Source organism: Stegodyphus dumicola, chromosome 3 (genome assembly GCF_044657685.1).
Source record: "Stegodyphus dumicola isolate Sdum_Otavi_A_Nest chromosome 3, ASM4465768v1".
Taxonomy (NCBI): domain Eukaryota; kingdom Metazoa; phylum Arthropoda; class Arachnida; order Araneae; family Eresidae; genus Stegodyphus; species Stegodyphus dumicola.
The window spans coordinates 265433463-265450832 of NC_140770.1; the positions used below are offsets into that span (position 1 = coordinate 265433463).

Below are 17370 nucleotides of genomic sequence, written 5' to 3' on the forward strand. Positions count from 1 at the left end.
TTTGATTGTGAAAGTTCAACCAGCTTCTTGTCAGATTCAAAGTGCCGTTTAGGTAATTGCCCTATCATTTTGTCTTGAAGGTTATATATTTATTGAATTTGTCTGAGTGTGAGGTGTAGTCAAAGCTTAATTAGAGTTTTGATTCAGAATGTTTTGGTTCTCTGAAGCTACTGATTTGAAGGATTGAGAAGTAATTACGAAAAACAATAAATAATTGTAGCAGTATGCGAAACAAGGTAAGAAGGAAAAATGGAAGCAAGGCCTAATGAATGGCTGTAAGGAATTGTACTACTTAGAATGATGAATACTTGATTTATGATTTAATTATTCATTTTATTGGTTGATAGGAAAAAAAATCACGTCTTGGCTGTGTAGTCTCAGAAATCTAATAATTAAATTTCTCGTTGTATGGCACTTGTTCTCTCGTGCTTCATGCTTCCTTATTCGTTATTCCTTTGATTTTCTTGATTATTTTTAAATGTAGAAAGAAAAAATTTCGAAGACTAGAATTTAATATTCAATGAAAAATTCGCTAGCAGACAAATGCATTCTGTAATTATCCCTTTTGTCGTTGTCGCAGTTGCAAGGTAGACAACACCAGCGGACCAATCCTTCATCTTTCTGGGAGATGCCGACGGAAGTTCTACGCTTCAGAAGTCTTCGTAGCATGGAGTAGCAATTGTTCTTTCTTCCCATCTCCGTTACCGCCCCTGCGTGTTTGTCGCCATCCTGATTAGTTGGCGACATTTTCTATTTCTTGTCACCCAGTTTGCAGGATAAGCTGTAATACAAAAAAGAAGTTCATACATTAAAATGAATACAAATTTCCTCATTATTTGAAAATGGTTAAGGATATTAATGAAAAAGAAATAGGAAAATAGCTAATATTTTACTCTCAGTTACGGTGGAGAATCAAAACACAACTTTAATATGTTTCACTGAGGCACGGCGGAAAATATGTACAAGTAAGATTTAAATGATGATTTTTCATTTTTAATATTAATCGGATAAATCCTTGCTTCTATACCCACAAATGACCGAGTGGATAAGACCACTAAACAGGAAGTTCATTTTGTGTTCAAATCTCGGCGAATAGTCTGGCTGCGTGGAAGTTTTCGTTGTTTTCCCCAATCTATCGTAAAACAAGTCAGTGTCTCTTCCATGGAGGCCTGTATCTTCTCAGACAGATAGTCCTAACGTTCTTTGTCCCATTCGAGTCCTCACTTTTTCTCTTCGTGCAAGTTTCCATGTGAACAGCCATCTTTGCTGTTTGTTAAGGTCGTATTTTTTGTAAGACCGATTAGACTATTTTTTGTAAGACCGATTAGACTATTTTTTGTAAGACCGATTAGACTATTTTTTGTAAGACCGATTAGACTACAAGCATTGGTACCTCTAGCTGAAATGATAGCATATTTGTAGCAGTAATCTGTGTTATGATTTATAAGGTACTTTCTCCCTCCTTTCCGCATGCCTTTCCAAGTACATGAAAAATTAGCAATGTCCTCGCCGGGACTCGAAACTGGACCTTTGGAATACGCGCCGAGTGGGCTAACCGTTATGTACTTCTGCTTCAAAGTAATCTAATGACTCTACAGCGGCACCCGAACTAAAAGGTGGTGGACTATAATTCACCACCAGGATTTGGCGATTGGCTACCCTAATCCCCAGTCATCCTTTAAAAGGGGGAGTATATAAGGTACCAGAAGTGGTCGTAGCCCGACTATCTAACCAATTAAGTTGGCCCTATGATCATAAAGGGCGATTTACTGAGCTAACGGGTTTTACTTAGCTTCAGTTCCCTGTATCGACTAGCTTCGCTAGTTCAGATTTTTCAACTGGCTGCCCCATGGGGAAAAACTGGTTTTCGAGATGGGTCGACTATGTCAGATATCTCCGTCAGCTCAGACAAGCCCGAGTCTAAACGGTCCTTAATAGGCTAAGGAGAAAATATGAGGTATTTTCTCCCTCCTTTCCATACGCGTTCGTGGTGTAACGGTAGCATATTCGGCGCGTATTCGAGAGGTTCAGGTTCGAGTGATGGAAGGGCCTGTTCATCTTTCATGTACCCCTGCTTCAAAGTAACCTAATGACTCTACAGCTTTTTTGATTTATTATCCACATATTAAAAATTGCCTTCCGATTCTTTTTCGTATTCTCGTTATAACATGTAAATTTTTCTAGAAACTAACCTAACTTTAAAATCATCAATATTTAGGCTACAAGGATAGTAGTATATAAGTGAACCTTTATTTTAATGCAATTGTTCTTTTATTTTCCCCCGATTTTCGTTATATTTTAAAGTTTATCCAAGGTAGATACAACGCATAGTTTTTGGAAGAACAATTACGCAGGATATATCAGTGATGAAATTATTTTGCTTTCTAATTTTTCCAGATGATTGAAACTTATTTGCTCAGATTATCTTCATTCTATATTGATAAAAATGTATTGTATGAAAAATTTATCCTTATGGGAAGCTATAAAATAAGACAATCTGCATTAAAGTTAAAATGAGCATTACTAGAAGAATACAGAATGCACGTAGCCAATCCGTTATATGCAGAGAATGCAATTTATTGAAATATACTTATGAAAAATAGAGACTTTCTAATTTCCATGCAAGAAAAAATTTGGGTCCGAAAAATAAGTTGAGAAAAATTGAATATGAGGATACTGAGAAAACAATTTTGAAATAGTTCACCATTTACAGAAACACAGTCTGCCAGTATCTGCACAAATGTTTCAGACAAAAGTCAATGAATTTGTAAAGGGGGGGGGGAAGAAGACTTCTTTTTAGTGAACAATTCGCTAGTTAGAGAAGCAGCAGAACAGTTTTTCAAACAAAATTGCCAAAGAGTCATGGAGTGTTTCATTGTATAATGTTGAGACATGATGAAAAAATATTTCAAATTATGTATGTCGTCACTAATAAAAAAAAGTTTTTCAGTGATACTGAATTATTTTACCAATTCTCTGGCTGAAATTTATTGAAAATTCGAATCACAATCTCTCTGCATGAGCCAACCAGAAAGATATTGAAAATCTCAGATTTCTACTAAATGGGGCATTACCAAACTGAACATGCCTAAAATCGTGAAGAATCTTCCTGATTTCTATGCAATCCGTTGTTTTTCTCGTATGACATCAGAACTGTCTGAATTGCAGCGATGAAAGTGGGCTGAAAAGCGTCCGTCAAAAAGTGAAGGGTTCTTCTCTTGGGTTATACTATATCAGTATCGAAAATTTAAAATAGATTTAGACTTTTCTACCATACCTCCAGTGCAATTTCCATCACTAAGCTTATAGAGCAAAGGGTAATCTTAAAGCAACATTACAGAAAGCAGCTAATGGAGAGTACAAGTTGTAGCTTTTTAAATCTTAATGCAATGTAGAAAAATCTTGACGACTCTTTACTGAACCCATCATTCGAAACTTGTCTCTGCCACCCTCATCCAGATGAAGATGATAGGAATGAGGATTTACCTTTTGCAAAGTTGCAAGAAAATTAAAAAGTAGCTTAATATTTTCAGAACATGACATGGAGCTTTTCCAAACCTGTGGTCACTTGTTGCCGTATACGAAGATCAGAATGACGAAGATATTGAGCAACCACTAAAGTGAAACATGATGACATCGAAATTTCTTTATCTGATAATGATAAAAATTTCAAATAACTAAGAAACAAGGAAAACGAACTCCCCTCTGTTGCAGATGCCAAAACAATCGTGCTTGTAACTATTAAGTTTTTCCCCACACAACCTGCAGAACTTTGACTTAGTGAAAATGAAGGGACTTTTTTACTTACTTATATATAATTTAACAACTGCATGTTATTAAAATTATTCAACCAACGCTCTAATATGAATTTTTTCAATTATAATTATTATTACATTGTTTATTTACAGTCTTTGATAGGTATGGCAATGTCCCAGTCCTTGATAGGCAATGTCCTTGATAGGTATGGCAATGGCCCAGTCCTTGATAGGTATGGTCCTTTCAAGACCAAAATGTCCGAGATGCCGTTTCATTCAAACTACCACAACCTCCCGAAAAGGCCGAGACTGCGATGTTGTTTTCTTCCTTCCCCCTAAGGTATGGAGTATTAGGTGCAGTTTCCCCAAATGCATTGTATTAGTTTCAGACTGCTTGTCCTAGAAGGCTAATGGAAGCTTCTTTGTTAGGAAGTAGAAAGGATGTCATTTGAAATTTTCACACCTCTTTGTCCGTTAATGAACAAGGAGGGAAGGAAACGGACGGGATGGGTAAAGGGGATATGCGTTTCGGTGCATTAAGCATACAGGTTAGCGAAGGCTTCGGTTTTCTAAGGGTTAATCGTTTTTTAAAGGTCCTTCAGTCAAAACTCAAATTTTTTTCCCTTGTCAGATCAAACATAGCACACTCCCAAATGTAACAAACCAAAGACTTAGTCTCTTGAAGCTTCGTTATAAGGAAGTTTGACTGCAATGATTAAAATGTGTTTCTCCTTTTTTTTACTTCCTAATTTCAAGAAGAAGTATTTCTTAGAGAGTTATTTCATTATACAGCATAACAAATTAGCCACGGTTTTACATTTCTAAACGCTAAGATGATATTTAATATAAAGAAAAATGAAAAAAATCCTCATTAAACATAATTTCATATCTCATCTTCAGCTAGGAAATCATTTCAAAATCGTAATATATCATAACTTTCTATTTCAAGTCCAACTGACATTAACTTCAAGTCCAATTGGCATTAACTTCAATTTGAAGCCCAATTGACATTGACATTAATCCACGGATTTAAGAAAGGAACAAAATACATATGCTGCTGATCGGAGCATGAAAGACTTCAGTACATCTTTTATCAGGAATAAAAAAGAATGGTGAAAGGGATTTAAATCTAATGGATTATGGCAAACCTGATTTACAGCTATTTGCCTGAGAGGAGGGAAGTTTCGTAAAGAATTTCCTAAGAGATATTGGTTGATATTCACTTTTAATACAGAGATAAACCACGAAAACACCCATGCAACCAGCCTCTCCTCCAGGATCTGAACACAGGTCGAATTGCTAGAGTTCAAGGGACTTACCTACATAGCTGCTCTGAGTGACGGAAGGGTAAATTACCCGGGTAAAGAGAATGATAATGGGACATTTTAGCATAGAAAATTTATAAAATGGAAGAGTTTTAATTACGTCACACACTAGGGAAATCAAGAAAGCAGGAAAGAAAACCACATGTAGAATAAATTCCGAAAGGTAGGAAAAAGGGATGAACGAAAAAAAGATGATTGCAATTTTAACCTAAAGAATGTTAACAATTTACTAAGGTTGTTGTTGTTGTCGCGTCCATATTACATGGAACAATGGTTTACAGAGCCTACTCCGAAGAGAGGATGGACTTCTATTTTCCACCCCCAAGTTTGAGGGAGAGCATCCCGGGGAGGTCTGGAGGTCTCCCACCCTTCTCCACTTCCCCAATCCACACGAGAGGACCTTCGGCTCGCCGCATATTTAGCGCATCGACATTATACATTTATAAATATTCATGTCAACTTCGGGATTCTTACCCGGGCCCTTCAGTACCGTAATAGGCTACTCTAACCACTATACCGTATGGACGTCTGGCCGATTTAGTAAGGTTGTTTTTGCAAAGTAGACATTAAATGACTTTTCTTCGGGGTTTGGAGTTTCTTCTTATGGACCTTTACGAACCATTTTATTATACCGCTTTTCCCCAAGCATAAAATTAAAAAAGATTTGTATTGGTATTCAAATGCCGATTTAATATCTGAAATAATTTCAATGTAAACAGAAATGATAAGAACTTTTGATGTAATGTTATTCCGTCATAAATTTAAGATTTAAATTTTTTAAAAGAATTTTTCACTGAATTGTTTGCGAACGAGGCTTTCAATAATATTTTCTGCAAAACAAAGTGGCAAAAATTTCAATTTTGAAAAGCCACGAAATTATCGCAGTAAAAACAATAACATCTCTCTTTAAGCTGTTATTACATATTATTGAATTTCTACCCTCAATAATTTAACAATATTTTAAGATCTGCTTTGCGAAGTACTAGATTTTATATTATTTTAATCAATGGAAAAATTAGATATATGGAGAAAGTTTCATTCAACTCTCAATTATCTATTTTTTCAAAGAGCGAAGAACAAGCAGACGGTATGGTTGGAATTTCAGATATTTTGGAGTCTGGATAAATAAGACTCGAGTAATTGAAGTTCTCATGTGTTAAAGATATGATGTTAGTTATTTAATTACCGCAAAGCCTCGAGGGCTATCTGCCTAAGGGGAGGGATGCCTTCGTGGAGGACTTTCTAAGGGAAACTGGCTCGTACACACGTTACACATGGGGAAAACCACGAAAACACCCATGCAGCCAGCCTGTTCGCGGGATTCGAACCTCGTACCGAACTACCACCGCTCGGCCGCTGGTGGGCGTTAAAGATATGAACGGAATGCAAACTGAAGTACAGTGAACTTTGATCTATTGTTTAAAAGCGAACGGAAATTCTTAAAAAAAAAAAAAAAAAAGTATGTATACGCGAACAAAAATTGAAACGAAGAAACTTTACACTTCTAAATTTAATTCTTTCGCCAATTTTAATGACCTGGCTACATTTTTATTTTCAATTCTTTTACACTTACTAAATAGAAGCTGAAATAAATAACAAGTATTACTTTCAAGAGAAGTACACTACATTAAAAAAGAAACTATTTTTTAACAAAAATGTTCTATATTGTTCCTTTGCTTGTTGGCCGAATTTTGTCTCTGTTGAAAATATGAATTTTCGAAACAAAATTTTCACGAACCGGAATGGAATTTTCTTCCTCATTATTTCTTGAAGATTCAAACTGAAAATTAATTCTGAAACATCTAAAAATTAACAGGAATACATAAATGAAAATGGCCAAAAATAAATGTATCGCAATATTGTTGAGCAATATTATTCGAAAATGATGTTAATAACTTGATCATCAAACTAAGGGAGGTATGGCAAGAGTTGCTTTGTTATTGTGCTGCTGTTAATGCGAATTTCTCTTCAAAATAATTGAATTCTATTCAAACGATCTATGCGGAAAAACTATGATTTGGGCAGCGATAGATATGAAATTAAATAGTATAGATATATATATATAATTCTCTTTTTATAAACCAGAATTCTCTTTTTTTTTTTTTTAAAGATTTTTCTAATTATTCTAATTAGAAATTATTTTGTTTTTTCCTTGCTTTAGGGAAGGGACAGAATTTTCAGATGAACTATTATAATTAAAATACATTAAAATGATTTATCGGCTAATTCTGGATACAGAAAAGCAGGGATTTTTGTAGAAGGAAAAGAGAATTCAATTGACTTCAGTGTTCCTCCTCCCTGATGAAGTAGCATTGAAGTTGATTGAATTCTTCTGTTTATATTCATTTTTCTTTAAATTTTCTTAATTTTTGCGTTTTGCTTGTTTAAAGTGTTCTGGTTTTAACATTTTAAAATTCTTTGTTGCATTTATTTGAATTTTTTTTAAATTTATTAATTATAAATTTCAACTTTTGGTATTTGTGAAATATTAGTTCTAAATTTCTTACTTGTTTTTAATTATATATATATATATATATATATATATAGTTTTGGGAGTTTTGGGATGTATAGTTTTGGGAGGGATAGATTCGAAGTTCTACTGCACATTGTAGAGTGATAAATCTTTTTTACTTTCTTGTACGAAGTAAAAAGGAAGTATTCTAATCGCGAAAAGTTTCAGGCAGCATATTTCAAAGAAAATATACCTTTTGACCGCTATCGAATGCAATTTAACGATGTTTTTGCATGATATCTGTACGTAAGGACAGAATAAAAGACTTTTTCCCTCCAAAAAAATTATAAAACTGCTTTAAAATGAATTCTGAAGAGAATTTTTCGTGGCGTCTGTACGTACACGTACGTACATATCTTGCATAACTCAAAAACGAGTAGCCTCCGAAAGTTGAAATTTTGTATATAGGACTGCTATAACATGTAGATGTGCACCTCGTATTTTGGTTGCAATCGGCCGCACCAAACGTATATAAATATATTTATATATATATCCACTCTGTTACCCGGCTCAGTGATCTCAGTTTCTTTACTCTTATATGTTTGTAAATTGTACATTTTTTTGCTTTAAAAATGATTGAATTATGTTGTTTTTATCTTCCGGTTAAGGTTTCTATGCCTTTTGTAAATCTATATGCAATATATTTAGAATTATCAACAATTTTAAAGTTGTTTAAGTGCCGCTAAGCCTAATATTTTTTTTTCATGGCGGCCATTGCTTGTTTACATTTGAAACAGCAGACTAGTGGATTTGTTGCCAATCTAGAGAAACTTACCTTCACAACAACAAAGATAACGCCTTCATTTATTATTGCGAATTAAATCATGCTTAATTCTTTCTGGAATTTTTTCGAGGAAATAAGTTTTTAAGATTTACTTCGTAATTTTTAATACAGATATTTTGAGTTTTTATGTATTTTTGCCTTGTCGCGAATTGAGAACTGAATTAATTGAATGAAAAATACTCAATCGTCTGTGAAAAACTGTTTTTTTTGTTTTGTTTGCTTAATTCCTTTTATACATCGTCCTAGCTTTATTATAGTATTTCAATAGAACATGTGGCAACGATTAGATAATTCTTTAAATGATGTAAATTTTGTGCATTCTGTGTTATAATATGAACGAAATATACGTAATACTGTTAAGTGAATCTAGCGCCAGAGTGTCGCTATGGTAAACAAATAGAGTGAATTTTAAAGAATGCATTTATTCTATTGTGGTTTATGCGTTGTCGGCGAAGTAGATTTAATTAAATTCAATAATTTTTAAATGAAATGCAAGAAAAAGTGCGTATAATTTAATCTTCCGTACAAGGAAGTCATGTGGTGTACACATCAGATTTTTTTAAGCAGGAGACGTAAAAAATGAACAATGCTGGACAAAAATATGGAAACACCTTTAAAAAAACATGTTTCTTTGCTTAATATGGTGTAGGAAACCCGTTGGCATCCAAAAAAGCTTGCAGTCTTCTCGGAATGGATAAATACAGTTCCTGTATGTTTGCCAAGGGAATATTATACCATTCTTCCTGCAAAACGGTGGCAAGTTCAGATAACGATGTTGGCGGTGGATAACGAGAACGCACTTTCCGTTCCAATGTAGACCACAAAAGTTTGATAATATTCAGGTCTGGTGACTGTGGTGGCCAGGAGAGATGGGACAACTCATCCTCGTGCTCAGAAAACCAGTCCTGGACAATGTGAGCTGTGTGAACAGGGGCTTTGTCGTCTTGGAAGACACCATCACCATCGGGGAACAAAGTTTGTACCATGGGATGAACTTGATCGGCCAAAATGTTCACATAAGTCTTGGCAGTCATGTGCCCTGACACAGTTATCATGGGGCTAGCAGAGAACCACGATATGGCTGCCTAGACCATAACAGAACCCCCGCCATGTTTCACTCTTGGCAACAAGCAGTCTGTATTATAGGCTTGAGATAGCGTTCTCCAGACGTAAACTCGGCCAGAAGTGGGAAACAATGTGAAAGAAGACTCGTCAGACCATATTACTCGCTTCCACTGCTCTATAGTCCAGGCTTTATGACTTAAACACCACCTTTTCCTGTTACGGGCATTAGCATCACTGATGAGCGGCTTCTCAATTGCAGCACGGCCAGCAATTCCCTGTTTATGAAGCTCCCTTCTAATTGTTTTGGTACTCACAGGGTTCGGTAACACAACATTCATTTCAGCAGTAACTTTTGCAGCTGTGGTCTTCTTATTTTTCGTCACAATTGCCCTTAATGATCGTCTGTCACGATCACTCAGGACACACTTTCGTCCGCGCTGTGATTTAGCAGATGATGTTTTTCCGCTTTTCAAATATGCGGAATAAATCTTCGATACAGTACCTCTTGAAACACTAAACACCTTACGGAAGCACCTGCCATTCGTGCTCCAACAATTTGCCCACGTTCGAAGTCTGTTAACTCTGACATAATGCAATGACAACCTCACATAACAGTACTCCGACAACAACTGAACTGTTTAGCACATTTACGAAGTTGTATAGGTGGTGTCAGTGGTCAAAAACGCCAGCGACACCTACATATTTCATTAAAATCAATCTTTCTTTTCAAACATGCATTTCACAAGGTGTTTCCATATTTTTGTACATCCACTGTACATACTTATTTCTCTTACTAACAGACTTCATGAAATATTTAAATTATATACATACTTGATGACTTGAAAACATCTAAGAGTCCTACTTATGCTATTAAAGGCAAGTATTCTTCAGAACAAATGAAGAAAACTTGCCTCTAATAGGATTTCTTTGATTTTGTACGAACTATTCTGTACTAAAACTTAACTACGACACGTGTTCAGGATAAATATATCCTATTAGGGTCAAATATGTTATAATTTACTTGTTTGTACTAGGAATTATATAAATAACTATGATTGTGAAGTATAAAGAATAAGTTTTGAAGAACTCTTCAAATAAATTCCACCAGAATTAGGTATTGAAAGTATAAGCATAAAGCATTGTTCTAAGTAGAATTCAGAACTTTTACTGGAGTGATTTAACACATATAAATAGCGTAGACTAAACTAGCAGACTTACAGTTACGTTTTTCCTTTTAAAAAATGGCTTATTTAACGGGAATCGTTAAGTATTCGGTTATTTCTGATTCGAATTTTAATCATGTTATAAGGTATTTCTCCCACTTCCCTAGCGTGCCTTTGTGGTGTAACGGTAGCACGCTGGGCCGGTATTCCAGAGGTCCGTGGTTCGATTCCCGGCGAAGGCGGTTGCATATTTTTCATCTTTTCTGCTTCCAATTAATCTAATGACTCTACAATGTAAAGTTACGATTTCTGTTTAAGTTAGAATCATTTCACAATATAGGGCAGAACAAATGTAAAACACTTTAACTGCATTTCCATTTCCATTGATTTAATTTAAGTAGAAAGGATTTTCGGAAGAACATTTTGATTTCATCGAGGCCAATTGTTTAAACCCCATCTGGTTTTTTTTTTTTTTTTTTTTTTTTTTTTTTTTTTTTATCTATGAACTCTGTCTATGATTTGAAAGGCTGTCTGTATCCATTTGTAACAATGTCGAAAGCAAAGCATGGCAGTTATTCATATTAGTGGAGGAAAATCTTTCTTAATATTTCATCACAGTGTGTTGCAATAAGGGAAAGCACTAGTTTAACAGTGTTATTTAACTTTGAATGGCAGTCGTTTGTTCTTTTTTCTTCGTTAGCGTAAAATGTTTATTGATTGTTATGCGTCACGAATTCATTTAAAACTTAGAACACTATGTTAAAAAAATTTAATATTCCTCATAAATATGACTAACATGAAAACTTAGTCGTATTTATTGGAGTAAATAAATTTTAAAAAGTTTGGCAGATTATAAAAAAAATGTTCTGGGACAATCACATAGGAAAAGAGTAAGTTCTGAAATATTTCAGCACCATTGTTTAGTTTTTAAACAAAAGTGTGGAGTCAGTTCTGCCGTTATTAGTTTATCCCTTAATTTACATCTCAGCATTTGTTTCGGGAGAATTGTTTTATTACACTATCAGGGTCAATGTTCCTTCTAACCTTCTTCGGGAACATACAAGGACCTGACTCGGAACAGAGAGCTTACTAAAGCTATGTTCACTAATTGTGGTAAGTAGACAGGATACAGACGAAGGGTATACAAAACCCTTTATTTTTCTCTATATACAATAACTTCCGTACTTCGGAATACACTGACCCGCCACTTGGGGTCTAACGTAAAAGTATAAAAATAAAACTAAACTCTAATTTAACTTTAGAATAATACACGTGGAAGATTGGCCTTATAATAACAGGAAGCGTATGTAGCACAGAGACTGTGAACACTACAATACGTTTAATTTATCAAGAGGATTAAAACCTCTGGCCTGGAAGGCAAACAGCAACTGCGTAACTTCTAAGGTAAGCGGCCTGCGTTGACTCACTGCTTCCTCTCTCTCGCTTGGCGAAAGGCCACAACTTAAATACTTGGCGTTCGCCAGACAAACTTTGCATAAAAACCTTCACGCTTATAATTCTGGCCGGAAGTAGAAAATAAGAAGTGATAGTAAAGATTTAAAATAAAATAAACGTTAGTAAAACTTAAGATCCTTACAACACATATATATTCTGTTAAAACATTATGCGTATTATTACGCTTGCAAATTAAGAAATATTATACTTTCAAAATACATTTCATTGCTTTAAAAACAAAATTTCACGATAACAGCCAGTGAATGTTCGATTTGGGGATCATCTAAAAAGAATCGAAGCAAATGGTGACTTTTAATTACGTAGTCGTAAAATAATAATACATCATTTATGATAATCGATTTTAATTATTTAAGATATTCCTTTTTAATTTAATTCTTTAATATTTGTATATCTGAAAAGTTTTAATAAAATATGCTTCGGCTCAAAGCTAGTTTTGATTATATTTACTTTCCATCTTTGTTTACGTGATTTGTCTAATAAGTGTTATAAGGTATTTCTCCCGCCTTCTTAGCATGCTTTAGTGGTGTAGTGGGCAGCACACTCGAGGCGTTTTCGAGAGGTCCATGGTTCGAGTCCCGTCGAGGGCATTGCTCATATTTCATGTCTGCAACATAAAGAAATCATAATGTCTCTACAGTGGCGCCCGAACTAAAAAAAAAAAAAAAAAAAAAAAAAAGTGGTGGAGGATTGTGCTCTACCATTAGGATTAGGCGATTGGATCCCCTAATCCCCAGTCGTCCTTTAAAATGGGGAGCATATAAGGTATTTCTCCCGTCTTTTTAGCATGCCTTCGTGGTGTAGTGGTCAGCACACTCGGCGTGTATTTGAGATGTCCGTGGTTCGAGTCCCGGCGAGGGCATTGCTCATTTTTCATGTCTCCAGTCATCGTGTCTCTACAGTATTATAACAAGAATGCTGAAATAAGGCAATACGTAAAGTCATGCAGATACCGTACTACTCATTTATTGAATATGAGCCTTGATTTGACCAGAACCCGGATTTAATGAGGAAATTGAAAATACTTGGTTGGTACAATGTTACGTCTGTGGGAGCATAACTCGCGTTCAACGAGCAAAATGCAGTTATAGCGGTCAATATTTTTGTGTTTTATGAATGACTTCCACCTCTCCGGTTCATTTTATGCTTTCCTGGAAAAAATTCTTTAACATTTCAAAGTCAACCGAAAGTTAGTGATGAGTCATAAGTCCTGCGAGCACGTGACGGTGGCCATTTTTATCTTGGGGAGTGATCAGGATAGAATTTTTTCCACCGAATTCTACAAGTGTTATCCATCCTATGGACCAAGGAATCTTCAAAAGATTTAAATCAAACTTTCGTAAGCACTTGATTTCGATGTTTCTCTATAGAAGAGAAAAAATAGCAACAACCTCAAATGCTAGTGAAAACGTACTCGAATGGATATGTTTAATGAACGAAGCGTGGAAAAACGTTTCATCAACATGCATTACCAATTGCTTCCGTCAGGGTGGATTGGACATACTCGTATCTTTAGAGGGACGAAGAATGTGAAGAATTTTAAACTGAACCGCCACCCTCCAACATTCTCAATGGCTTCTCAGTGCGCAGAAAAACTTCAAACATTTTCGAAGCCAGGGGTGTAAATGAACGATGTTTTTCGAGTCATGAATTTTCTGCGAAGAACAAATAGTAACACAAGAAGGAGACAATAAGACAGGTCAAAGCAAATTAGTCACCTTCTTTTGTACTGCACAGATATAAAAAATAAATAATGAATATATAATATAGTAAGCATGTGTGATTTTTTTTCACAAACCCGATTTCTACGACACTCGGTTAATAACGAGCAAATATCGCGGTTATACCCTGGTTATAATATATATATATATAACTTGGTTATAATAGAGTTTGACTGTATTTCATTTTATGAGAATTGCTTACAAAATAAGGAGAAGCATATTTTAATAAGGAGATAGCATGTTGATTAATAATAAGGAGAAGCATGTTTTAATTGCATATAAAAAATTATAATTTCAAGCTAAGACAAGATGTTTCTTCCAAACCTATGCGATAAGGAAAAATGTTTAAAATACTATATACGGAATCGTTCAGGCCTTCTTAAATCTTTCTCAATCGCGACCCCTGGACCCCATAATTTACGAAAATTTTGTGGGATTCCATAAGCAGTGCGCAAATCCGACACACGCATTAAGTGAGACCGTCAATGTTTTCACTTGTACTGTAATATACTTGTGCAGTTTTAGGTCATTAACTTTAATTTCTAGTTTGAAGACATAGAACAATGCGAAAATTTTAAATAAGTAACAGGCGGAATGACAGCGTTACGTGCAAAGCAAGTAAAATGAACGTTTATATTATAAAAAGAAGCGTGTTTTTTTTTTTTTTTTTTTTTTTTTTTTTTATCTGTATTGTCTTATCTTTATCTATTTTCAGATACATTATGTAAAAATATTTGGTAATTATAAAATTATTATAAAAAGTTAAAGAAATATCAAAACTGCTAAAATTTTTGTCGACCCACAGTTTAAGAAACTGTGGTTCATGCTATACGATCCCTTGTTTTTTTAATTTGTAGAGTCTTCTTGCTTACCTTCTAAGTGACAACCGTACTACACAAGAGAAGGGTTAAAGGTATCCTTTGTTAAACTCTTTAAAAATTTACAATGCGTCAACTCGAAGCTAATATACTACGCCTCCCTTGGGCGGTAACTGAAATCACAGAACTAAACTAAAAATTCCAAGATGTTCACAAGTAGTAGAAATTAAGCTGCAGGGCTCAGATATTCCTGTTTCTTAAACCCGCGACAAAATAGTAGCAGCAAAGTAAAATGCTGTTATGCCACTTAAATCAGCAATAACTTCGGGAGTAGAAGCTCACGCAACAGAGGTGACGGCAATAGCCTAACTCTCTCTAACTTTCCTTCTAAAACCCGGTATTTAAACTCTTTCTTCCACAAGATAGAGTTTGCATTCTTTCACTCGTGCTACCAAATTTAAATATTCTGGCATTGACAATTAGGCGAATGAAGGCTTATAGGAAAGCTTAAATTTAAATAAAATTAGTTATTTAAAACAAATATAAATCCCTGCAAATTAATGTTTAATTTTAGACCATGCTGTTTCTAAAACAATTTTTATTTCGTCATTTTTTGCCTAATTCACTGTTGCTACTATTTCTGGAGTTAGAGAAAACCGAGTCTCTGAACGAGAACAGTTTTCGTTCTTAAGAATATTCGTATGTTCTATGCTGATGCTCATCCGATCTATATCCTATTTATGTACGAATCCTAAATATATAAAAAAAAATATTTCAGTTAATCAAAATGTTATCCTCCTTATGCGCCGTTATTAAGTATAGAAAAATCTCTCGTAATTTGCATGCAGTTAACTGGTTATATGACACTAATGTCAGTTTTGAAAATTTAAATTTAAATCCGAAGTTTAGACTTATAAAATATAACGAGCTAATAATCTCAAGACTTAAATTACGAAAACATTTTATTATGCTCCTACCACCCAACATAAGACTACTTATCCAGCCAATAGTGTAAGCTCGGAGAATTTACCAGCCAATGAATAGAGAAAGATTAACTACCGTTCTCTTTTTATTGCATCGATGTGTAAATTTTGAAGGTACAGCGGTTAGCGTCGCTACCAAAACTCTCTAACATTCAAGAACTCTGTTCTTAAATACACGAAACTCTTTTGCATCATGGCAACGGCAAGCAAAAGTAGAAATGATAGTAGATTAAACTATTATTTCTAGACGAGAAAATTTGAGCAGCTGGAGGAGATTCACAATCTCCAAGTCGATCCCTCTAGGGAAAAAGAAATATTTATGAGCTATAGGATTAAAAAGATAATGGGTTAATTAACATAAAGCATATACCTATTATATACCTAATAAAAGCATATACCTAATAATAAGAACATTGAACTGAAACTTGAACTGGGTATGTTTGAAGTTGTAGAGACATTAGGTAATTTGGAAGCAGGAGAGATGAAAAAATGGGGATCGAACGCCGGGAATCGAACCGCGGACCTCTGGAATACGCGACCAGTGTGCAGACCACAACACCATGAAGGCATGTCAAGAATGCGGGAGAAATGCTTTATAAGATATCTTATATAAAAACCAGATTATTTGTTAAATATCAGCTTCATAATACCTTATACGTTCATTCTAGCAGAAAAGGTATATATAACGGAAACAGCCTATTTTTGTAACTTGATTGGGAACAGTGCAATCTAAAGCTTCAATAAATTTTCTAAAGCTTCAATAAATATTTTTTATTGGGAACAGTGCAATAAAATAAAGTTCAATAAAAGTTCAATAAAATCTTCCTTCCCCAACCAGTTTCTATGAATGTCAGTATAAAATCATTCCCACAACAGAAAAGTAAATTTGTTGCACCTAAAACTGAAATCTTAGATAAAATATAACACAGAAATTTATGAAAAGGGGAAGAAAATACAGTAACTTATGAAGTATAGTTTAAATTAAGTTTGTAAATCTGTTCTGAAATTCTACCTTCAATCAAGGTATTATTTTATCTTACCTTCTATATCTTATATTAGATAAAAATGACAATAAAATTATACAGCAGATCTCCGCGTCTATTTGTTAAACAATGACTAACCAAGTTAAACTCATTGCAAGAAAACTACGAAATAAACGCTTACTTTGTTAAATATCTTTTTGTCTCGTAATTTTCAACTACGCCTTTGCTGTGAGCCCTTTTATTACAATTTTAGCCATCCAGTATAAGGTTGGAAGAATTTCCTCTGAGATTATAAAATTCTCTTTATCAAGAGGTTATTCCCTATTGGTATTTCTGGCTTATACCCATGGGGCTGTACAAGTATAATCGTAATTGTTAAGAAGTAAAAAATGTGGCATGTGCATTACAGATAAATGAAACGGACGTTGAGTATCTTCCATCTCTCGTAAAAAAATATCAGAGTATTTTAATGACAGGATCGTACTAATAAATAGATATAATTATAAAGCAAAAGAATATGGCTTTGCTTTTAATTATCCTGAAGTTAGTTACAAAAACAAATTGCGATTGCAAATTATTTTTATTTACGGATACATCAATTTGTAAGAAACGGATATTCTTCTTCTCCATTTCATCTAAATTGTGTAGGTTATTTTATAATTCTTCTAATTTCTGTAGGTAACCCTGTACAGACATTAGGTATTTTTTTTGGAAGCAGGAGATGTGGAAAATGAGCAACGCCTTCCGCGGAAATCGAACCACGGACCTCTGGAATACGTGCCCAGCAT

At 34.5% G+C, this 17370-nt stretch overlaps 1 long non-coding RNA gene across 2 annotated transcripts in view; it reads right to left on the bottom strand.

The window, feature by feature from the left end:
• Nucleotides 1–312: 312 nt before the first annotated feature.
• The window catches only part of LOC118197381 (uncharacterized), a 68373-nt gene continuing 51315 nt past the window's right edge, over nt 313–17370 (bottom strand). For both annotated transcript variants that reach the window (XR_015040450.1, XR_004759581.1), the window contains exon 3: nt 313–781. This is a non-coding gene — a long non-coding RNA (uncharacterized LOC118197381). The remainder of the gene's footprint in view (nt 782–17370) is intronic.